General features: G+C 32.1%; 1 pseudogene; it reads left to right on the forward strand.

Annotated features, from left to right (window-relative positions):
• The first annotated feature begins 489 nt into the window (after positions 1-489).
• LOC107607899 (uncharacterized) lies at positions 490-1,886 on the forward strand (annotated as a pseudogene).
• The last annotated feature ends 6,470 nt before the right edge of the window (positions 1,887-8,356 follow it).

Raw genomic sequence — 8,356 nt, forward strand, 5'->3', positions numbered from 1 at the left:
ATAACGAATGCATTATAGTTGATGGAGTTCCACTAATTAATAAAAAGGACAAATCACTTAGATAAATCAATGCCAATTTAATATTACGCAAATCACCTAAATAAAAAATCGTTACGTCTATGTTCTTAGATGGTAATTCTATGTAAATCGAAACAGCCAAACTCGATTTAACATAGTTCTATATAAATCGAAACAGGTAAATTCGATTTAGTAGATATTCATGTAAATCGAATTAGCCCCTATCGATTTATGCATGCATGGTTAGGTTTCCATGTAAATCGAATTAGATTGACTAGTTAGATTTATGCTAAATCGAAGTCCCCAAATTCGATTTACTTGTGTCGAGATCAACATAAATAAATCGAATTAGGGGAGCTATATTTACTATAGTTTCAGCAACATATATAAATGGATGTTGGGTACTTCGATTTAGTAGGGTGCAAATGTATATAAATAGCTGTGGAATGTGAATTCTTCATCATAGTGAGCCCCATAATGGCTAGTGATGAGAGTTTCTTAGTTTTAGTGCACTATAGAGGGTCGATTAAGAAAAAAACGCGTTCCAGAATTAAGTTTACTGATAAGGATCCGCTCAGTATTTTCATGAAACGTTCGACGAGTTCATCGAGTTTCAGGATACTATAATCCAAAAATTGGGGCTGCAAGGCGTGAAACGGGTGGAAAAGTTATTCTACAGAATTTCGATATCTGTTTTGCGGGATGATGTGAAGTATGATTCATTCGTCATAGGCAACGACGAAGATCTGGAAGTTCTGTTCCGTAGTTGTCGGTAATTTTCGGAGGTGAGGACTCTTGAGCTGTTGGCTAAGCTTGTGGATGTGGTCTCTAGTTCAGGAGGTTCTAACTGAAATCCTCTACCTTCAGCCACGGCAGCCTGCTCTAGTTCGAGGTTTGTTGGTGCCTCTTCATCTCTGTCCGTGATTAAGCCTGAGGCAGTTTTGGTGGCTTCCCCATCCTTCGCTACTGATCTAAACCGCACTCGTGACAGAGAAAGGGTTGACACTGGGCCCGTAGTTGATGTTGCGATTGCGATGGCCGGCATTGATGATGTGTTACCAGAATCCCGACAGGGTAGAGCATCAGATGGTGTGGAAGATGTATTTCAGGATGAGGATGATGATGATGTGGAGCCTGCCACGATTACCGATGATAGCGACGATAAGGATGCGAGGAATACTCTAGCTGGGGGTGGTGGAGCAACTAGTTCAGGAACTCCGCAATACCCCCCCCCTCCCGGCACACTTTTCAGCTTTGGACTTGGATGCCATGAGACAGTAGGGAGAACCTGCCGTGCCTGTCGGGTTTGGGGCCAGAGACACACAGGATACAGGAGGACTAGATGAGTTCCAAGTTGGACAGCAAATTCAGGATAAAGAGGAGGCCGTGTTGAGCATGAAGACTTACAGCATCTGACGTGGAGTTGTGTATAAAGTGTTGCAATCTGATTACCGCAAGTACCATGGCAAGTGTAAGTATTTCAGCAACAGGTGCACATGGTTGATTCGTATCAATCTCCGGTAGCAGAGGCATATGAGAGATAAAAATGGTACAATGGTTCACATACTTGTCTGGCTACTTCGATATCCAGTGATCACAGGAGGCTAGATTACCATGTGATCTCGGCTTTCATACTACCTATAATTAGAGCCGATGCTGCAGTGTCAATCAAGGTACTTCAAAATGTGACAGAGACCCATTTTGGTTTCAGACCGACTTACAGGAGGGTTTGGATGGCTAAGCAGAAGGCCGTGGATCAGATTTACGGAGACTGGGAAGAGTCATATAATGAGTTGCCGCGATGGGTGCTAGGTGTACAGATAACGATGTCAGGTAGTGTTGCAGTGTTGAGTAGGGCAGCCACGTAGAGCAACCACCTGATCTGCTTACGAGTACTGGACTTGTTGCTGAAGATCTGCGTCAATAGTAGCATCATAATGTACGCTCTAGCGTACCTTCGAACTGTCTCCCCGTCTGCCCCCTCCGGAAGGTCACTGAACATCTGCTGCATCTAAGTGCACTTCACAATGAACTTGTAGATGCAGTCCGGTGGCAGCATCACACCCAACAACTCCTCAAACTAAGTCCACGCGAGACAGCCTCCTTCGATGTACCGTTCAAAGTCCGTCAAACATCCATTGACGTACTGACCGTTGATCGGGAGCCCTAGCTGGTAGGCTACATCCTGTAACGTAACCGTGCACTCACCGAAGGGAAAATGAAAGGTATGAGTCTCCAGACGCCATCTCTCCACAAATGCACTGACTAATGGCACATCTAACTTAAACCAGTGGTCATTGAATCTCGCAAGATGGGCCAAGCCAGCCATCTAGACGTACGGCTTGATCCTATCGTCTAACGGCGTACCATGTTGCCTCCTCATGCTTGAGATGCAGCGGTGGGGATGCATGACATTAAAAAAATACTCTTACAATTATAAAACTTTACAAAAGATATATTATCTAAAACAGGTAATTTTTATTGTAGATTTACTTTCACGAGATATCTATTAAACTCAGAATCCCTTATCCAACATGCATTTTTTATTTGTATACTCTAACACACTACCATCCTTGTATCAATACTCTAACTCCTGTTCGAGATTTACAGATTCTATCAATTATAATTTTCAAGTTCTACACAGTTTAATATCAGCAAGTAGCTTCTAACATATTGCTACCCCTAAATCAAACCTCTAACTACTACTTGAAGTTTACACATTCTAATCATATTAGTAAACAAGATCTAACCGATTTAAACAAAACTAACACATAGTTTATTTCTTACAGAAAATAAAATAAAATTTAAATTTTATTTTACTAACCTCGTCATGCACGCTACTAGCGATATGTGCGACTCCACCCAAGCGGTAGATTCGATTCGGGTCGTCTTCTATTTTGATAGGCTGTGTCGCTTTCTCTGGATTTGGTGGAGTATGGGGTGGTGAAATGTAATTCAAATGAAATGAATTCGAATTATATATATAGCCACCGTGCATGTAAATCGAAACAAGGCAAGTAGATTTACATTGAGCATTCGTTCTTATATAAATCGAATTAGGGGAGGTAGATTTACTATTGGGTAAATTGAAATCACCCAATTCAAATTACTATGGGTACAAAATCATGGAGTAATTCGAACTACTCTCATTCAAATTACTATGGATAGGTGAAACCGGTTGCGTTGCTTACTAAATCTATAAAGCCTGTATCAATTTACTTAAAGCTAAGCATGCTTAAATCGAGATGATGTAATTCGATTTTTGTGCATCTCAATTTTTTCTAGTAAATCTATGCAACATGATTTAAATTATTACTAAAAATTATAATTTAAATTATGCTGATTTGATTTATATAATAAAACTTTTTGGGAGATTCACGTACGTTATTTAATTTGGGTGATATATATAATTTTTTCATACATTTAATTTATCTCAATCATTTGTCCTAATAAAAATATTATATGTAAATATATTAACTAGAGGAAGAATCAGTATATTGTTAGTTAGAGCGACAAATAATTCATTTATTTAATCCATAGTTTTGAATTCGAATTTAAACTATAAAAGAATCATTAATATTATAAGAATTATGCTAGTATGAGTTCTCAAAATTTTGAATAAGAAAATTGATACCTGTTATTTCAAAATGAAATAAGATAAAAGACCAACAAACAAAAAGAAGAAAATGAGAAGAAATAGAGTTCATCAAATGAAACAAGAGTTAATTATTAAATTAATACAAAAAAAATTTAATGTTAATAAAAATAATTATAAAATTATAAATGAGTATTTTTTAAAAGATTTTAAAATTTAATAAAAATAATTAAATAAACGTTAATTATTCTAATTTTCATTAACAAAAAAATGCTAACGTGACTAATAAAATAAATCACTTAGTAAACTGTGCTCAAGTCCATAATTACATGCGTTTTTTTATTTTAAAAAAATAATTACATGATATTTTAATTATTTTAAAAAATATAAAGGAGAATCTCAATTTTCAAATCAAATTATTAGAACCCTAGCCCTCAGGCACGGACCTACGTGCAAAGAAGAGGGAGCATTTGCCCCCATAAAATTTTTAAAATATATATATATATATATATATATATATATATATATATATATATATATATATATATATTGTTATATTGTGTTTATTTTAAAATAAAATATAAATAATTTTGTTGTGTTTTATGTTAAAATTTTGTTATTAAACTTAACATATAACAATAATAATAATAATTATTATATTATTAAATTTGAGTTAGTATAATAATAAATAAATAAATAAACTCAAAAAATAGTAATAATTAATTTTATTATATTAATTAATTAGTTGATAATTAAATTAAAATTTAATTATAAGTGATTGTGTGTATATTTTTAATTTTTATCAATATATATAGATAGTTATAATTTAAAATTTTAAATATATCTAAATCAATTTGGATTAGTCGAGTGATCAATTTAGTTATTGTTCGTTTAAGTAAGTGTTGGGAATTCAAAATTTATCTCGTATGTGTAGTAACTCATTGACCAATTATAGACTTTTAAATGAAATTCAAATTTATAACGGATTAATCCTTAACTTGTTGAGTATTGTAGAAAGTAAAAAAATATATATCTATACCTAAATTTTATTATATTTTTGTCCCCACTGTAAAATTTTTCTGGGTCCGTCACTGCTAGCCCTCATTTTTTTTGTGTTCAAATTGGTAAAAATAGTAGGAAAAATTCTACTAGCTAGGTTGAAGGAAGATTCTTTTGTCACGTGTCGAACGTGCGTGTACACATGTATCCTGAATTGTAAAGTGCACTTATATATTTGTCAATGTGAAAAAGTAGGTATAAAAGTCAATCCCAATCGTAAGAAATTGTCTAACAATTAATGGTAAATCAAAGCTAATCTTAATGGTTTTTTTTTTTTTTACAGAAGAAAACATATCATTTAAAGAAAAACCAAATGACACTTACAGATAATAGAGATAAATTAAATCTAAAATTAGAGAAGATGATTAGATAAATTTTATGTTGAACTATAAACTGAAAGTAAGCCCAACATTCGATTACAAAAAAATTTTAACCAGTAAAACATAGACAGATCTAAATTCCTATGATTTCTAAATCAACATTAAAAGTAATGCAATATGTTAAAAAATCTGTTCTTCTTCTCTGCTTAAAACCGAATCCTTCTCTGGTCTGAAGACATTTTCATGAACAACAACTAAACTTTAATGTATACTTCAAGTTCTAGTAGATTTGTACCAACGTACCCACATTACCCATAAAGAGAGGATAATAAACCACTACAAAAGGAGAGAAAATACCACGTATGGATATTAAAAAAATATAAACTAAAATAAAATAAAAGATAGACAGAAAAGGCGTGGGAAAAGAAGCAATAGAGGTAAAGAAGAGAGGGGTAGGAGATGAAAAAACAGGGAAAAGATTAAGAAAGAAAAGGAATGTGCAAAGAAAACAGAGTTAAAAAAAATGAAAATGAAAGAAACCAAGAGAAGAAAGGAAAAGAAAAATAAAGTAAGACAAAGGAGAGAGGAGAGGGAGGCCACCACCTTACCAGGTTAGCGATGGCGGCGGCAGCCTCTCTCCAAGACAACAGAAAAATAAAAAAGGTTCAAATCCTAATAGAAAGAAGCATTGTTGTCAAACTCTCGAGTTAACTCGTAAACTCATATGATTTTACGAGTTTAGATATAGAATCGAGTTGACTCGGGTATAGACTCTATTCTGAGTAAACTCGGCAAGACTCGGTCAAACTCGGACGAACTCGTGAGTCTAGGACCGAGTTAGCGAGTTTGTGTTTTTATTTATTTTTGCTAAAAAAAACGTCATTTTGAAACAAAAAAAACACTTTTTTTTACTAGGGTTACGATAACACTCCCAAAGAATGAAAGAAAACTCACTCAAAACTCAGTCATCTGCGTCGTTTCTCTCAAGTATCACTTTCTCCATGTTCTGCCGCAGTCGCCGTTCCCCGTCGAGCTGCCGCTGTTCGCCTTTGCATCTGCTACCTCTGCTCTAATTTGCGCTATTGTCTGTGAATTTTACCTATGTTTTCCTCTGCTTTGTATTTCTTCACATCTCCACTATCTGCAACTCCATCGTGCTATCACCGTTCACGAGTTCGACTACTTCTCCTACAGTCCTATCTCTACTCTGGTTTGCACCGTTGTGAAATTCATGATTATTTGTCGCTGTCGTTTTGTGCTGCTGCTGCACCCTCACTACCGTTTCCTACTGCACCCTTGTCTTCGATCTGCTTTTGTTGGGACTTTGTCCCTTCTTTTCTTCTGTATCCTCTATTTTTTGTATGCCTTTTGCTTTCTTTGAGCCTTTGCTTCTTGATTTAGTTTTTTTTTTTCTTTTTTGCTTTTTAAATTTTATTGCTTCTAATTTTAGCCTATTACTTATCGTTTATGTTAGATGGCCAGATGGTTCATCCATTCATGGCTGATTAGTAATTAATTATTTTGACTAGAGTTAATTTGATTAGTTGATATTGTTCAATGTTCAACTAAAGATTTAGTATTACAAATTTCGAATTTTTAATTTTGTGTGTTCTATATTGTATTTGTATAAGAATAATTATAGAGAATTTGAATGTGAATTTTAAAGTATTTGTTATAATGTATGCTACTATTTTAATTTAGGGTTATGCTAGATAACAAATAACTTTCTTGAACAACATGAACAACCACCAATCAAATCAAAACACACTACACCTCTAAATTACCCACCTAAATCTTAATATTAGAATAACCATCCACACACCTAGTGAAATGAACATCCGATATATCCATTGTTCACATTGTTTAACATTTTCATTGTCTACCTATACTTTTTTTTTAGTAAAGTATTGTTTTTGTCCCCAACGTTTGGGGTATATTCTATTTGTGTCCCTAATGTTTAAATTGTCCTATTTGTATCCCTAATGTTTGTAAAAGTGATTCAATGTTATCTTGCCGTTAATTACACATCATGAACGCTTTAGTTTGAGTTTTAAAAATCTCTTCTTTAAGTTAGAATAGAAATATCTGGGATAGAATCGATGATCCACTCCGAAAAATAGCTCATCAAAAGTTGAAACTAATTCCTACAACATTTACATAATTCACTTTTTTAGGGACATAATTGAATCTAAACACAAATAGTGGGTATAATATTAAAATCGAACACATCCAAGTGAGACCTAATTGAGAATGAATGCATCTAAGTGAGAATATAATTGAAAAATATAATCTGATTTGTTAGTATAATTGATAGTAGGATAACATTGAATCACTTTTATAAACATACATTAGAGATACAAATATGACGATTTAAACGTTAGGGACACGAATAGGACTTACCCCAAACGTTGAGGACAAAAATGATACTTTACTTTTTTTTTTTTTTAATTTATTATGTGCTTTAAGATTGATATTATTAATTTTGAAGGGTTAGAATTGAATAAATATACATTATATATATAAACTTCATAACAGGTGAACTCGTACGAGTTTACGAGTTAACTCGCGAGTCAAGTCTAGGTCAGTTCCATGAGTTTACTTAGACTCGCGAGTTTGACAACCTCGGAGAGAAGAGAGACAAACCAATCTTAATGTTAAGACTTTGTAATCATAAATATTATTTAGTATATTTAGAATATTTGTGAATTTTTTAGTACATGAACTTGATCGAATAATGAAACGATTTTACAAGTGGGCTTGATTTATTGGAGGTGAAGTGATCAAAATATTTTGCATATGATAGTAATATATATTTTATATTATTAATAATATTATTATAGTTGTAAACATAGTAATATAAAATATATTTTTTAATAATGAAATATATAAAAATTTTAGATTTAATGTTTTTGTAAAACGTTAAAATATTTTATATTATGTAATAGTAATGATAACAATATATTATTGTTAAAGTAATAAGTTTTATTTATCTAAAATATTTTATTATTAATCATAAAATATATAAAAAATTTAAATTAAATATTTTATAACAAATTAAAATATTAAAAATAATTAAATTTATCATATTTATATTATTAATACTAATATATACATAATTATAATAATAATTGTTAAAAAATATTTTAGTCAAATGAACTAAAGTGTATAATATTTGATTATTGTAGAGAAAGAAAATGTACTTTTAAAAACAGAAAGGATAAGAATATCATTTAAATATCTCATAGAAAAAGAGAATTTTTTTTTTTTTACAATTAATTCACAACACTTAATTATAATATCCAACATAATAATTACTAAAATTTATATAAAAAATATCCAATAAACACCTAAACATAAATTATGA

Source organism: Arachis ipaensis, chromosome B7 (assembly GCF_059453495.1).
Source record: "Arachis ipaensis isolate K30076 ecotype BB chromosome B7, ASM5945349v1, whole genome shotgun sequence".
NCBI classification, from domain to species: domain Eukaryota; kingdom Viridiplantae; phylum Streptophyta; class Magnoliopsida; order Fabales; family Fabaceae; genus Arachis; species Arachis ipaensis.